The sequence below is a fragment of the Macaca nemestrina genome, chromosome 2 (assembly GCF_043159975.1).
Source record: "Macaca nemestrina isolate mMacNem1 chromosome 2, mMacNem.hap1, whole genome shotgun sequence".
NCBI classification, from domain to species: Eukaryota; Metazoa; Chordata; class Mammalia; order Primates; family Cercopithecidae; genus Macaca; species Macaca nemestrina.
The window spans coordinates 40900055-40916126 of record NC_092126.1 but is presented as its reverse complement, the minus strand read 5'-3'; the positions used below and the strand labels follow the sequence as shown (position 1 = coordinate 40916126).

The 16072-nt window shown below is 49.0% G+C and overlaps 1 protein-coding gene across 6 annotated transcripts in view; it reads right to left on the bottom strand.

The window, feature by feature from the left end:
* The window catches only part of LOC105469940 (muscle RAS oncogene homolog), a 59068-nt gene extending 48433 nt beyond the window's left edge, over positions 1 to 10635 (bottom strand). Inside the window, exon 1 of one of the 6 annotated variants that reach the window (XM_011721576.2) lies at positions 9956 to 10635. The gene's annotated coding sequence lies outside the window, so the exon portion shown is untranslated. Of the gene's footprint in view, positions 1 to 8894; positions 9056 to 9246; positions 9396 to 9511; positions 9702 to 9955 lie in introns of those variants that run through there. The other 5 variants (XM_011721575.2, XM_024789179.2, XM_011721577.3 and 2 more) reach the window with 5 other exon arrangements.
* Between the last annotated feature and the right edge of the window lie 5437 nt (positions 10636 to 16072).

Here is a 16072-nt window from a genome sequence, read left to right as displayed (position 1 = left end):
AGCCTTCCAAGTAGCTGGTACTACAGGCGCCCGCCACCACGCCTGGCTAATTTTTGTATTTTTTTAGTAGAGACGGGGTTTCACCATGTTGGCCAGGCTGGTTTCGAACTCCTGACCTCAAGTGATCCACCCACCTCAGCCTCCCAAAGTGTTGGGATTACAGGTGTGAGCCACCATGCCCAGGCCCCTTCACATCTGACAAGGGCAGCCCACAGTCTAGACTAAGACAGATTGTAATCTTTGTTCTGCAATCAAAAGTAATGAAAATTTGGAGTTTTCAGAAGGTCTGGGGAAAAGTGTCCAGGAAAGTTGGCCCCTAGAAAATAGCAGAAAACTAGGTTTGAGGAGACAGTCACAGAGACAGTCTCCAAGGGTGTGATGAAGAAGGGAAGGATGTCTGACATGCATTTTTAACTTCTGCCCTGGTCTGGGCTGCAGAAAACCCCCTTTCTTAAAAGCCCTTGGTGGATGCCTGTTATATACAATAACAGTGGCTTAGCAGACGAAGAAGCCAACCTTACCGTATGCACATGGGGCAAAGGGGAGTGGAGGCCAGGCGGCCAGTGGGCATGGCCCATACCCTGAAATCTTCAGAAATACTGCAAATTAGGAGGGTTTTCATCAATACTTGGGCAATTTTTAAAGAAAATAAATGATACCCTCAGAGAATTTCTATGAGGAGAAGATCCTTTGGAAGAATTAAGAAATACTGGGGGATGCAGCTGTCCATTTCCACATGTCAGGTGAGAGCCCGACCCAGTATGACTGGACTAGAGAAGAAAGGCCAGAGTGTGGCTGGGACGTCCTCCCATTACAGACATGGAAGAGGAGGCTACAGAGGCGGAGAGTCACACAGACAAGTAGTGGGGCAGAAATTGGAGCAGAGGGTTCCTTCAGGAAGGGAGGACTGAAAGTCCCTGAGTCCCCAGGCTGCCAATTCTGCAGCCCAGCTGGGTGGCCTCAGACCCCTCCCTGCCTGAACACCAGGCACTGCCAGAGGCCCCGCCTGGGGCAAGAGCGGCCCCACTTTCTCCTTCCACACAAAGGGGCTCTCCCAGTCCTGCCATCTTTCCTATTTACCCACCCCAACCCTAAATAGAAAAAGTTCTTGTTAAATGCTCTATTAGAATGGTTATGTTGTTGAAGTGCCAAGTGACCTGCTCCTCCTGCTCCCCGCTTTCCATCCCTCCAGCCATCCCCAGTTGGGAGTCCAGAAATAAAACAAAGGCTTTGTTTCTTTATTTTGATTTCCTCCTAAAATCTCAAACATGCAGGAAACACCCACCCAGCCCCAGATTAGTGGATCAGGCAGCTGTCCACTGCGGGGGGGTGGGATGGGGTCAGTGAGTGGGGGTGGATGGGAAGGCTGTGATGCCAGCTGGCCTTAATTGCTGGGGAGTGCCAGGGCACCTGGCCTCTCCTGGGCTGGACTTCCTCAGCGGGAGTGTGAGACAGACTAGGACTTCCAGCTCTGCCCCAGGAACCTCAACCTGAGGAATGTGGGTGGGGAGGGAAGACTAAGGAGGCATAGCTCATAGAAGTTTTTAAAAATATATGCCCCCAAGGCTTTGGGACAGTGATCCCACCCTCCTTCCATCATCTCTGGTTATAATAAAGCAGACACTGAAAGAAGACCATGATAGACTGGTGAGAGCGGTGTTGGCCAAGAAAGACGGCTTTGCCTGTCTCCTCCTCGAGCCTCCATTTCCAATGGAGTGAAAATATAAAGAGATAAATTTGTGGGTTATCTAAAAAGGGAGAATTTTCAAGAAGGCATGTTGAAATACTAAAGGATTAGGAAAAAAAAGCTAAACTGAACTAAAATTAATTTTGCTTTTGAAATGAATACATAACGCTTTTGAGGGGCAAAAATCTGTCGCCAACACCCCCCATAAATGGTCAGCTCCTAAAGGGGTAGGGGAGTCTCCTGAATCCACTATACTCCAGAGATCTCCCCACAGATCCACATGCCCACAAATACTTTTACATTTAATCCGTGTGCTCGGTATACTAGGGCCAGCCTAATATACAGTACGCCAAGTAGTTTCTTTTTAAACCCAAACTTGTCTTTAAAAAGGTATGCCTGTAAGTATAACACATATGTGGATTTCCGTATAATCACATAGGCAGTGGTTGTAGAATATGTTCAACTGCCTTCACTGGTATGGCTTCTACTGCAAGATAAGCCCCAGTAAAGCAGGGCCTTCTGAGGTCTCTCAGCACCCAGCCTTTGCTGGGTTTTGCAGCATCTCCATCAGAATGAGGGAAAAGGATCTGGTGGTGCTATTCTTTTTTATTTTTATTTTTTGAGACAGTCTCTGTGTCGCCAGGCTGAAGCACAGTGGTGCGATCTCGGCTCACTGCAACCTCCGCCTCCTGGGTTCAAGCGATTCTCCTGCCTCGGCCTCTGGAGGAGCTCAGACTACAGATGCCCGCCACCACGCCCAGCTAAGTTTTATATTTTTAGTAGAGACGGGGTTTCACCATGTTGGCCAGGTTGGTCTCGAGCTCCTGACCACAAGTGATCCTCCTGCCTCAGTCTCCCAAAGTGTTGAAATTACAGGCATGAGCCACTGCATCCAGCCTGGTGGTGTTATTCCTTAAGGGCAACTCAGGGAAGGAAAATGTTTCCAGACATTCTCAGCACTTAATGAAGAGGACTTGGGGTCCCCCACGGGTCCCCACTTTCTGTTATGAAACCAGATGAAATCTTGGTCTCCAATAGGAACTGACAAGAATCTGCCCTGGATAAGGAAGCCTTTCCAGAAATTTTTGAATCTTTCTGCACAGCTTTAAAAAGCAGTAAAGAGGAAGCCTTTCCAGAAATTTTTGAATCTTTCTGCACAGCTTTAAAAAGCAGTGCTTTACTCACTGTTCTAACTCATGGCAAACTACATGCAAACAGGATAACATCAGGCGTTAGCTCAGGAGTCAATCGGTGGGTGGGAAGGAGAAGGCTGCAAACAGTTGGGTGAGAAGCTGCGTCCTGTCGTCATGGACAGCTTCTCTCTGCAGCTGCAGGGCTGGCTCTGCCACCTTGCTCCTGCTTGGCAGAGAGAAGGACCCAGTACCCGGTACCTGTTTTTTTCTGTGAAAGCTGCAGGAAGGGAAAACTGTGAAGTTATGGATTAGAAAGTAAGCCATCATACTTTAGTTTCCTTCTCTTAAAGTAATCCTATACTTTAGAATATAAAATGTATTTTGTGTCCAGGTGTGGGGGCTCATGCCTATAATCCCAGCACTTTGGGAGGTTGAGGTGGGAGGATCGCTTGAGGCCAGGAGTTCGAGATGAACCTAAACAACAAAGGGAGATCCCATCTCTACAAAAACAATTTTAAAAAATTAGATGGGCACGGTGGCACACACCTATAGTCTCAGCTACTCAGGAGGCTGAGGCAGGAGGATGGCTTGAGCCCAGGAGTTCGAGGCTGTGATAAGCTATGATTGCTCCACCACACTCCAACCTAAGGAACAGAGTGAGACCTCACTGCTAACAACAACAACAAAAAGTATTTTGTTATCATTCTCATATAATTATAAAAAGAGAATTATGTTTTCTCTATCTTCCAAATATACAAACCTACCATTAATATTACGGTTCAGTTTAGGCAGCTATGACTAAACCATGCTCTGCAGCCTGGCTAAACCCACAACAGTCAAGGCAGGTGTTTGTGAGGGTAGATGAACTTCTCTGAAAAAGGTCACAGCCAAAAAAACACACACTCTCCCCAGAGTGGCTTCTCCCCAGTGTGGTCAGAAGCAGCAAAAGGCTCTTCAGTCAACAACTTCCAGGGAGGCCCACTGGCATCAACTGAGGACATGAAGCCCCCAGAGAGAACCAATACAGGAAAACTCAGGAGCAAGGCTCCCAAAAACCCATTGCAGGCTGAGGATGGGCCCAAACCAGCCAGGGCAAAGGATGAGCGGTCTGGCTTTAAGTCCAGCCCTACTGTGAAAAGGATCAAGTACAGACAAAATGGTCACATCTGTTCATTTTGGGTAATGGGTACATGGTATTTGTTATACTATCCTCTACACTTCCCTTTTTCAAAATTAAAAAAATAAAGTACACAAATGATTTAGGGGTTCATTTGTGACTGTGAGATTAGTAGCAGTCAGGGAAGACTCCTGCCAGCTAGGCACCCACTGCCTCTCCTGCCAGCCAGCGTCTTCTGCACCTCCGCTGCCTCACCGCATCGTTGTGCACAGGCTGCTCCATCCCCGCTCCTTATGAGGCCTTTGCCCATCGCACTGATTATGTAGAGCCACACCTCCATGGGATAGGTCCCCTAAGCACCAGGAGAGAAGGGATCATGACATTTTTGGTCATCCACTGCTGGGAACAGCACGGTCTAACAGAAGGAGTGTGCGCTTCAGGAAGAGGACAGACCACGGTCAGATTCCTTCCTGACTCTGCTTCTCTCAGGTTATGACTGCAGGTGACCTACTTAACCTCCTTGAGCCTCGGCTTCCACATCTATAAAAGGTTAACTGCATCTAACAAAATCGTTGTGAGGCTTAGAGATAGCGAATATCAAGTATATAGTACAGGGTCCAGCCCACAAGTCTTTGCTGAATGAAAGATGGATGGAGAGATGGATCAATTAATGGATGGATGGGTGGGTGGGTGGGTGGCTGGAAGGATGGAGGGAAGAAAGGACAGACATACAGAGGGGCTGTTTTTAAACCATGACATTTGAAGAGCAGTTGAAGGAAGTAAAGCTGCTCACGCTGGAGAAAAGCAGGACTGTCAAAGGTTCATGTGGGACAGGTTAAGGAAGAAGGGAAAGAACTTCCCAAGAATGAGAGAATCCCCAAAAGCAGTGGACTGACTCAAAGGGTAGCAAACATTGTGTCTCTAGAAGGGTCCGGGTGAAGTCAAAGACACACCCCTAATGGGCTGTCAAGGAGGGAAGGACTCCCCTTGTTGAAAGTTTCTCAGCCTTTCCTCAAGGGCTCACTTTCCCATTTGGGTCATATTTGTCTACTATTGCACTATAACTAGCTTAATCTGAAAACCACCATACTTTAAAATTTTTTATCATATTTTTTTACTTAAAATACTTCTTTAGCCTTAATCTGAGCAAAATATCCATTTAAAAAACCCCCGGTTTGTTGTGATGCCTGTGTTTGCATAATACATTGAAATAAACCAGTATATAACTATCAAAATGACAGATCATCTTCCTCGCCACTATGAGAAATGTGCTCTACGGGGTGTGACTTGACTTAATACACTCAGGGGGCTCCTTCTGGGTCTAGGATTCTGTCCTCTGAAGGTTGCTTGAATCCTGGTAATGCTCTTCATTCTTCCAGCCCTTTCTGGCCTCCCAAGCGTATTTTCATGTGTATATTTTATCTAATCCCTATGACAACACTGAGGGCTGGGCAGAGAAGTCACAGATGGAGCCTGGGCCCAGGCAGCACAGGACCCAAACATGGCCCTATAGATGGTCACAGAGGCCAGAACCAGAGCTCCCAACTCTCCACCCACCCTCCTTTGTTTGGCCATTACAAGCTGCACAGCCAAATTCATTCTTGGTGCTCTCCAAAATCTTACTAGCAATACAACCTATATATAAATCATATTGTTTTATCCATCAAGGTAGCCTGATGCCAGGACTATATCCCTCTGAGACTCAGAAAATCACCTCAGCAACCGGTGATGACCCACATTGTCATGCAGCGGGGCCCACCTAGTGAAGCTACCAAGAATATGAAGGACAATGATAGCAACATTAAGAAGCAAAATATAAAAAATACATTTTTATATGTAATATATAGCCAAAAAATCAAATAATATGAATTGGGATAGAATATAACAAATATTTTTTAATATTAACAACAAGAAAAAGAAGCAAAATACACATTGCTGCTTCATGACTCCTACAAGAGGAAGGCCTGCAGAAAGCTGTCTGAGATCATGCTGGCCAGCTAAATGGCCCTAGGGGCTCAGTCGTGGGAGCCAGGACAAGGAGGGCCAAGGTGGAGTCTCTGGGAATAGGTAGAACCAACTGCATCACACACGTAGCGGGAATGCTACCTAGAAAACAACAGGTGGTGCACCACTGAATGTGTGGTGACTGCAATGTGGTCTCCACCTCAGCCTGAACCTCATCACCCCTGCTGAAGCACCAGGCAGCACCAGCACTGCCCTCTTGGTCAGACCCACCGACTGACTGCACAGACTTCAACTCACAGGCTAGGCAATGAGAACTGTCCCACTTTGTTTGTACTCTTGGCCCCCATCTCTGCCCTCTCAGACTGCACTGGAGCGGCATGCTGACTTGGCTGCACAATGGGCTTACAGAATAGGTCTGCCATGAACATTAGAGAAGTCACGTGCCTTTAGACCAGAGACGGCTAAGCTGGGATCCGGGGCTGGTTTTCAGAGATCCATGAATCCCCTGAATTATATGTCCAGCTTTGTACATCAACGTTCCCCGGGCTTCTCATCAGCATATTAAAAAGACTATGACTCAAGAAGACAAAAGCTATTACCCTGAACTCCAGACCCTCAGTCTTTGTGGCTACCTGTCCCACGCAGGAATTGCTGGAAATGGTACTGATAGCCCATTCCTGTGTACAGAGACCTTACAAGAGCAGAGAGCATCTTGGGGAGATATGAGCTCTGCTTAATCTTACTGTTATTTGGGTTTTGTTACTTGTTGCCAAAAGCATCCCCATTGATTCAGTACTAGAGGGCTCAGAGGCACGATCTAAGACTTATCAGGGCTGGCAGGGACTCAGAGTCCAGCAACAAAATTCCTCTTAAAGCTTGAATTCTCTGCTCAGTCCCTAGACAATAGGTACTTGCCAGGTGTCCCAGGTCTCAGGGAACTCCTCCAGCTCCTTTCTTTTTCCCATCTCCAGATAAAGGTGACTGTACCTTCTATGTCTGCCCAGGGCCTGGCAGGTACAGAGCCTCTGGAACTCAATGCACATCCTCTGGACACTTGAGAACATTCCAGCATTGCACAAAAATGCATTCCCATTCAGTTCACATGAGTATGCTTGTACAAACTACACAACGCTCATGAGCAGCTATGTTTTTCAATTGCTTTCAGGGAGACACGCTCTGTTTGGGGGCATTTCATTGGCAGAACGGATTACAATGATTAAATCAGATGTGAAATATATTATGGAAGCCACATTTCCTGAGAACTCACTAGATCCAGGAGGCTGGTCAACATGTGATTCTGACTGAGGTTAGGACCAGTCATCCCAGGAGCCTAATTTATCAGAGGCCAATAGTCATTCCTTGTTCCAGGTGGTCACTAGAGCTCAGGAACCAAACCGACCCCAAGGGTAACTGACTTGTCACTTTTTTTTTTTTTCTTTTTTTGAGGTAGAGTCTTGCTCTGTCACCCAGGCTGGAGTGCAGTGGCGTGATCATGGCTCACTGCAACCTCTGCCTTCTGGGCTTAAGCAATCCTCCTGCCTCAGCCTCCCGAGTAGTTAAGACTACAGGCGCATGCCCCCACGCCCAGCTAATTTTTGTAGAGACAGAGTTTTACCATGTTGCCCTGGCTGGACTTGTCACTTTATAAGTAGCTCAGACGAACTGAGTGTGAAATACCAGTGGCTAGAGCTAATAATAACATAAAAAAACCTGTCACAAAATGTCTTATGTAGGTGAAAAGAGAGGTGTAAATTAGCAACTGTCTTATAAGGAGCGAAGCTGACAGCCCTGGAGACAATCACTTGCCTCACCAGAGGGCCTTGAGTACCGCCTACCCTCTCCCCCGCACCGAACCCCCCCCAACTTTAGGAAATGCCGAGCTCACATCTGGGGGGTCAGTTTCCACCAGAGCACGAGGCTTGCCCAACACCTCCCTCCCCAGAGGCTGGCAGACCTCAAAAACCCCAGAGCATGAAAGCCCCATGCCTCCCACACTGGCAGAAAAAGGACAAATTACACCATAAACTACACAGAGAAGCTAACTGGCGGCTGGGCAGTGTGAACAGACCTAAGGGTGAAAACCATTGCCCGAAACATTTTCAGCCCCAGTCAGCAGGGACATGTGATTTACAGGAAATTAGGAGGTTTACAAAATGTTAGCAGCTCAAGTTTCTTCCCCAGGAAAAGAAGCAGGAGAAGCTCTAAGAACTGTATCCGAGAAAGTGCTTTGTTCACTGCTAAGCTTCTGACACGAGTCAGTTATTAATACCCACAGCTCACTGCCTCACACTTCAACCCACCAATGAATGTCTATAGTGAATAATTATAAAACAATATATTACAAAACTCTTAACATAGGCTGCACCAGAGCCTTCCCAAGCCCAGACAGCCACGTGGCCAAAAGCATGGATTTAAGATATCATCTTGGGCAAGCTGTTGGCTCTTTTTCACCCCAGTTCCCTCATCCTTTATAATAAACAAAATCTTTCTGGAGGTGTCTTGTCAAATGATGAGCACATCCACTTCAAGTGCCGGTCTTTGTAAGTCCTGTTGGTTGTTGTTTTTACAGTGGAGTTTCAGAGCTCTTAAAGTCATATCTCCATCTTACTCCTGCTGCCAGACAAACCTATGAAGCCACGATTCCGAGCCGTGTCAGCCACCCTCTCTGATCAGGTCCAGGACAGAGTGAGTCCTGGAGGAGCAAGGCCAGGGAGGTTCCATACCATCACGGGCCACTGGGGAGTAGGGGCAATGGCAGAGCTCTATGATCAAGGCCCCAGTGGCCTTGACGGACTTTGTTCACCTCTCCAGACTCCGCTTTGCCCCAGGCCAGAACAGACCTCAGCTCTAGCCAGAGTCTAACTGGGTGTCCTGTGTCCATGCTGCGGTCAGACATCATCTCCTCTAGGGGGCCTTCTCTCACCTCCCACTCTGGAGTAGGGACCCCCAGGGGCTCCCACAACCCCTGGGCTTACCGGATCTCAGCACTTACCACACTGGCTTGTCACTTTGTGCTCTTGTCTTCCCCGCAGGGCAGGACTGGCACCGTGTCTGATGCCCCAGCCAGGTTAGTTCAATGCATGAGCCCAGGCCCTAGTTGTGACCACAGCTCCAGCTCCCCAAACCTCCGGGAGCAGTGAAGGGTTGTTTATGAAGCAGTCTGCGTTTTATTATTCAGATGAATTTGTCAACTCCCTGGCGGATCCCTCCCCTCTTTAACGCCATCTTAAGGCGAGGGGGAGGGGGTAGATAAAGAGCCCCCCGCCCACTCCCCCGCCCCTTCATGCCACCCATCTACCCACCGGGTTCTCGCCCAGGCAGCCAAGGAACCCAAGTGTGATTACCATGAAAGGGTCTCTTTGAGCGGCGCGCAGGCCCTCCCCACTGGGGTCTTGGTCGTGGCCGATTTCCCAAACGCACACCGTTAGGCGGGAGCCCGCGATGGGGGCAAAACGCCACGCACAGCCGGTCCCAGGGCGCACCCCGCGAGCGGAGAGCGCGGCCGAGCCCGGAGGGCGGCCACACCTCCCGCCCCGGAACAAAGCGACGGCCGGGGAGAGAGGCGGCGCGGCCGGGCCCCCTCCCCTCCAAGGCCTCCCGACCACTCACCGCGAGCTCCAGCCCCAGCTCGGCTACGGCACTCAGGCCGCCCCCTCCTAGCTTGCGCCGGTGAGGAGGCAGCGCCGCGCCCGCCGGGCCCCGCGGCCGCCGGACTGACGGCTCCCCGCCAGCCGGCCACTCCGGTCCGTCCCCGCCCCGGCGCCTCCTTAAAGCGACCGCGCCGCCAGCGTGCGCCCCGAGCGCCTAGCGCGCCGCGCATTCCTTATATTGTCACAGCGCCTGCTAAAAATAGAGCGCCGCGGCGGGCGCGCCAGTGGGGAGCCCGGGCCGGGTGCCTCGACCCTTTCGCCCCCCCGTGCACCCAGGCCCCCAGAACGCGCGCCCGCGAAGTCTAGCCCACCCGCGCCGAGTCCCCTGGGCCCGGCATCGCGCGCTAGAACGCCAGGGGCTGGGGTCGGCGCCGCCGCCTCTCCAACGGCCCAGCGCACTTACCCGGGTCGGATCCGTGGCGCCCGGGAGCTGGCTTTAATGTGGACGCCAAATGGGAATTCGACCCGGCCTCTTTAAGAGCCTCTGCGCTCCAACCTTTAAATCTCCGCTCCGGCCGGGCCAACTTCTGAGCCTACGGACGCCTCCCCAGTCCTAGACGAACATCCGTCGCCACCTTAGCCGCATTCCCTTCGAATCCTGAGACGTCTTTCTTCCTTACCCTGCCCCAGCGCCTCTCCCCGCAGGCCTTCTTGGTGCACCGTTCCAGGGCCCAAACTTCGTTGGGATGGATGCGACGGGGACAGGCGACACTCGCGCACCATTTCATTGTTTCAGTTCCGCTAACTCCTCTCCAGCGGCGTCATTTTCCCCACGTTAAAAAAATAAAGATATAATTCAACACCATAAAATTCCACCTTTTGAAGTGTACAATTCAAGCCGGGTGCGGTGGCTCACGCCTGTAATCCTAACACTTTGGGAGGTCGAGGCGGGTGAATCGCCTGAGGTCAGGGGTTCAAGACCAGCCTGGGCAACATGATGAAACCCCGTCTCTACTAAAAATACAAAAATCAACCCGGCACGGCGGCACGGGCTTGTAATCCTAGCTACTCGGGAGGCTAAGGCAGGAGAAATCACGTGAGCCCGGGAGGCAGAGGTTGTAGTAAGCCGAGATTGCGCCACTGCACTCTAGCCTGGGCAACAAAGTGAGCAGCTGTCTTAAAAAAAAAAAAAAAGAAAGAAAGAAAGAAAAAGAAAAGAAAAGAAATAAGAAAGAAAAAGTGTACAATTCAGTGGTGTTTAGCATATTCACAAAGTTTTGCAACCATCACCATGAGCTAATTCCAGAACATTTTCACCACTTCCCACTCCCCCGCCCCTGCCGCCACAGAAAGAATGAAAGAACTACCTATTAGCAGTCATTCCTCATTCACCCCTTCCCCCCGCCCCCGCCGGGAACCACTAATCTACTTTCAATCTCTATGGTCCCTATTCAGGACATTTTCTATACATGGAATCATACAACATGTGGCCTTTTGTGACTAGCTTAGCTTCTTTCAGTAAACAATGTTTAATGATCTATTCATGTTGTAACATGTAGCAGTACTTCATTCCTTTTCATGACTGAATAATATTTCACTGTATGTCTATACCTTTTGTTTATCCCTGCATCACTTGATGGATATTTAGGTTTCTACTTTGAGGCTACTGTGAATAAAGCTGCTATGAATATTCATGTACAAGTCTTTGTATGAACATATGTTTTTCTTTCTCTTGGGTGTATACCTAAGAGTGGAATTGCTGGATCATATGTTAATTCTATGTTTAACTTTTGGGGGAACTGCCAAACTGTTTTCCAAAGTAGCTGCACCATTTTACATTCCCATCAACAACATATGAGGGTTCCAATATCTCCACTTCCTTGCAAACACTTGTAATTTGTGTGTCTTTTTTTATTATAGCCATCCTATTGGGGGCAAAGTGGCATCTCATTGTGATTTTGATTGTCAGCATCATTTCTGAGGACATTCTTTTTGTGGGTGGACCTCAATGACTTAGAACCAGCTTTACATGTCCAGGGAAACTTGGACACTTCCTTCTCAGGTTTGCCCCAGGCCTAAGGGAGCCTCACGGCGCTGCTGGCTCTGCTTGCCATGCTGAGGCTCTCAATCTCATGCAGGCTTCCGCTGGCATCCCAGCCACCCATGCAGCCATTTGGTGAGAGTTGCTGTGCACCCCCTGTGCCTCCACTCCCACCTGCTGCTCCAAAGACCCTGTAGACCCCAAAAGTCCCCTGGGAAGGGGACAGCAGGTTGGGTGCCATCAAGAGTATGTCTCCTTGGCAGTAGGGAGTAAAAGACCTAGTTGGGGAGAAGGCTTGAGGGACAGTAGTTTACTTTGACTGGCTGGGTCTTGCCCTGGAACCTGACTCCCTCGATCCCTTCCATTTACCATAGAACTTGGGAAGGCGGGCAGGGATCTGTACATCCTGGTGGTCTGTCAGCCCCTCGTCGGCTCCCCATGTAAGACATATCTTCTCTTGGGCCCTGACTGGCACAGGACCCTGACCATGCCCTCAGCTTGAGCTGAGCCAACAACTACACAAGAGTCAAAGAGATGTGTTTGTACTGCTTTCATACATGTATCTGTAATAATACCTCTTCTCAGAAATGGAACTTAAACAGCTAATAGTCATACCCAGGTACCTGGGATTCTTTTTTTTTTTTTTTTTTTTTTTTTTTTTGAGACAGTCTCGCTCTGTCACCCAGGCTCTAATGCAGTGGCACGATCATAGCATCATAGCTCACTGAAGCCTCGACCTCCCGGGCTCAAGAGATCTTCTTGCCTCAGCCTCCTGAGTAGCTGGGACTATAGGTGTGCACCACCACGCCTGGCTACTTTTTGTACTTTTTGTAGAGATGGGATATCACCATATTGCCGAGGCTGATCTCGAACTCCTGGGACTCAAGCAATCCACCTACCTGGAGCTCCCAAAGTGCTGGGATTACAAGTGTGAGACACTGCGCTTGACCTACCTGGGATTGCCTAATGGTGAGATTAAATCTTGCAGATTGTGATTGCGGATGGGCTGTTCCATTTGAGCTGCCTCCTTTGCTCTTTGAACCTTGAAATACAGTTGTGGCTCAGTTGCTGGCAAATGGGGGCTTAGAGAACAGAGCCACTGAACAGAAAAGCTTCATTCATCCAGTAAACACTGCCAGAGCATCTACCGAGTACCGGGCATTGGGACAGAGACCTGCCTTCAAACAAGCTGAATGCCAGCTGAGGAGCAAGAGTTGTGGAAGAGAGAAGCACAGGGCCTGTGGGAGACCAGAGGAAGGGCACCTAACCCAGTATGGGGAGGAGGCAAGTACCAAGGGAAGGACCTCTCTGAGAGCTGATGACTGAGCCACATCTGGAAGGACAAATAACAATTAGCTAGGGCTGAGTGTGGTGGCTCACACCTGTAACCCCAGCACTTTGGGAGGCCAAGGTGGGCAGATCACAAGGTCAGGAGTTCGAGTCCAGCCTGGCCAATATGGTGAAACCTCATGTCTACTAAAAATACAAAAATTAGCCAGGTGTGGTGGCAGGTACCTGTACTCCCAGCTACTAGGGAGACTGAGGCAGGAGAATCGCTTGAACCTGGGAGGTGAAGGTTGCAGTGAGCTGAGATCACACCACTGCACTCCAGCCTGGGGGACAGAATGAAATTCCATCTCAAAAAAAAAAAAAAAAGGCTGAGAAGGGAAGGAGAAAACCTTATATGCTGAAGCATGATTGAGCAGAAATCTTTCCAAAGTCTCTGGCAGATGTGCCTGGCTGATCAGGTGTATTTGAGGCATGGCAGAAGGCCAGACTCCTAGCCAAAAACCCAGGCAGGGCTCAGGCCCAAATTTAATCCACAGAGGTCCAAGGTCAGTCACAGGGCCAGGAGCCAATTTCTGGCTGAAGTCGGAGCCACTGTACTGACCCAGAGCAGGACAAAGCAAACACACTTCATCCACTGCAACATGTCCTGCACTTGTCTCTCTGCCCTGAGGCTTGCTGACTGCCATGCCTCAGAGCTGATCCAAACTGGTGCCTAGTTCAGCAGCAAATGTGGGGGCCTTGGACCGTGGGGCTGGAAGTCAACCAGGTCACTGTGGCCCAGCCTTCCTCTAGAACTCCCAGCTTCAGGCCAGGCTTGGTGGCTCACACCTGTAATCCCGGCACTTTGGGAGGCCAAGGCAGGTGGATCACCTGAGATCAGGAGTTTGAGACCAGCCTGACCAACATGGTGAAACCCTGTCCCTACTAAAAATACAAAATTAGCCGGGCGTGGTGGCACATGCCTGTAATCCCAGCTACTTGGGAGGCTGAGGCAGGAGAATCACTTGAACCCAGGAGGCAGAGGTTGCAGTGGGCCAAGATCGCGCCATTGCACTCCAGCCTGGGCAATAAGAGTGAAACTCTGTCTCAAAAACAAACAAATGAACAAACAACAACAACAAAACTCCCAGCTTCAGTGTATTCCCTAAAGGTAAAATAAGCTGTGAGTTTCTGAGCACTCACAGTGTGCCTGACATAAGACATAGTGATGGGTCTGCCCGCCTCCCAGTGACCCTGTGCTGAAGGTCATCTGAGCCCTGTCTTAGATATAAGGAGACTGTGAGCCCAATCCCACACAGCCGGTAAACTAAGAGTCAGGCTTTTCTGACCACAAAGCCTACACTCTTCTCCCATGCCAGGTGGCCTTGATGGACAAGTATGTGTTTGGTGTTGGTGGAACAGGGATAAGGTGAATAGGAGATGAGTGCTCATTCTAGTTACTGGGCCTGTGGCTGGAATTAGATCTTTTGGTGACCCTGAAGCACCAACCATGGGCTAGCAAAATAACCTTGCCTCCACCACCCATGCTTATTCATCCCCTCAGCTGACCCTTCTTCTGTGCCAAGTACAAGGCCTTTCTTCCCCTGCGCTGCCCATGATGTAATGCCAAGAACTTATACTCTGCTTTCGGAGTTTTCATGGACTTTACCAATCCAGGCCCAATTACTTCTCATCTTTACCCCTCCCTGCTACCCTGCTGTGATTTGAATGTCTCCTCCAAAACTCATGTTGAAATTAATTGCTAGAGGTGGAGCCTTTCAGAGGTGATTAATGCCATTTTGTGGGAATGGGTAGTATCACAGGGAGTGGGTTCCTAACAGAAAAGATGAGTTTGGTCCAATTTTCTCTCTGTCTCACACTAGCTTCTGCCTTCTGCCATGGGAGGGCCCTCACCAGATGCCGGTGCCATGCTCTTCAACTCCCCAGCCTCCAGAATTGTGAGCCAAATAAATCTCTTTTCTTTGTAAATTACTCAGTCTGTGTTACTGTGTTATAGCAGCAGAGGGGTATGGACTAAAACATAGCCTTCCACACCTACCACCTCCTCCAGCCTCATTAGGAGCTAAGCTTCATAAACTTTTCTTCTCTGATACTTATAGTTCATTCCTCACACGGGCTTGCTCTTGCTATCTGGGGCCAGAAGAAAAGCTTCCAAACAATCTCCTTCCCATTAACTGCTAAACTTCTCCAAAAGTTGTCCAGACTCAGCTAATGTGTTGGTTTCTGATAATGTTTGTTTTTCTCCCCTTAGCTCTTATTCCGTTAAACTAAAGTCCAGCGGCTTTTAAACATTGTGGGCTCAATCCATAGGAAGAAATAGGTGTTACACTGCAAACCAGAACACACACACACACAAACACACATATGAAACAAAAGTTAATGCTAGCGTGACCTACTAAATCAATGTTTTGCCCCATTAATGGATTGTAACCTACAGTTTGAAAAACGTTGTTCCATTTTTTTGATACCCAGAGCCTCAGGATAGTGATAGTGCAGCAGAAATTTGTCAAGAAAAAAAAAAAAAAAGTCAACTCTAAAATATTGAAACACACGCTAGAGACAACAGTTTAAAAAGAAAAGTTTTGAGTTTCAAAAGCCTAGGCGATTTCCTCTTCTAGGTAGGATTTAGTAGGTGTGGCAGGCTAACACTCCTACTGCAACAAAACGAGATGAGGCTCCCCAGCTGTTCCCTCATCCCCAGGGCATCTGTCAGTTTGGGGCACTCGCTAATGATCAAGTTTGCCTAGCAGGAGGACCTGTAATGGAGGAAAGGGAAACCAGCAAAGCTTTTAGTGGCCACAGGTGCTAGAATGACAAATTAGAACATGGGAGCTTTAAATACAAAACCATTTTTCTGCACCTGACATTTGCTGAGTTCTGCACCTAGGAATGCATCTAAAAGCAGAATAGGGCCAGATGCAGTGGACCATGCTTGTAATCCCAGCACTTTGGGAGGCCAGGGTGGGAGGATCACTTGTGCCCAGGAGTTCAAGACCAACCTGGGCAACAAAAGGAGACTCCATCTCTACAAAGAAAAAAATAAAACTTAGCCAGACGTAGTGGTGCGCACCTGTGGTCCTAGCTACTCGGGAGGCTGACATGAAAGAATCACTTGAGCTGGGGAGGTCAAGGCTGCAGTGAGATCTGATTGCGCCACTGCACTCCAGCCTGGCCAACAGAGCAAGATCCTATTTCAAAAAAAAAAAAAAAAGGTTGAAATATTCTATAGTCCCACAGTGCTTAGAAAAT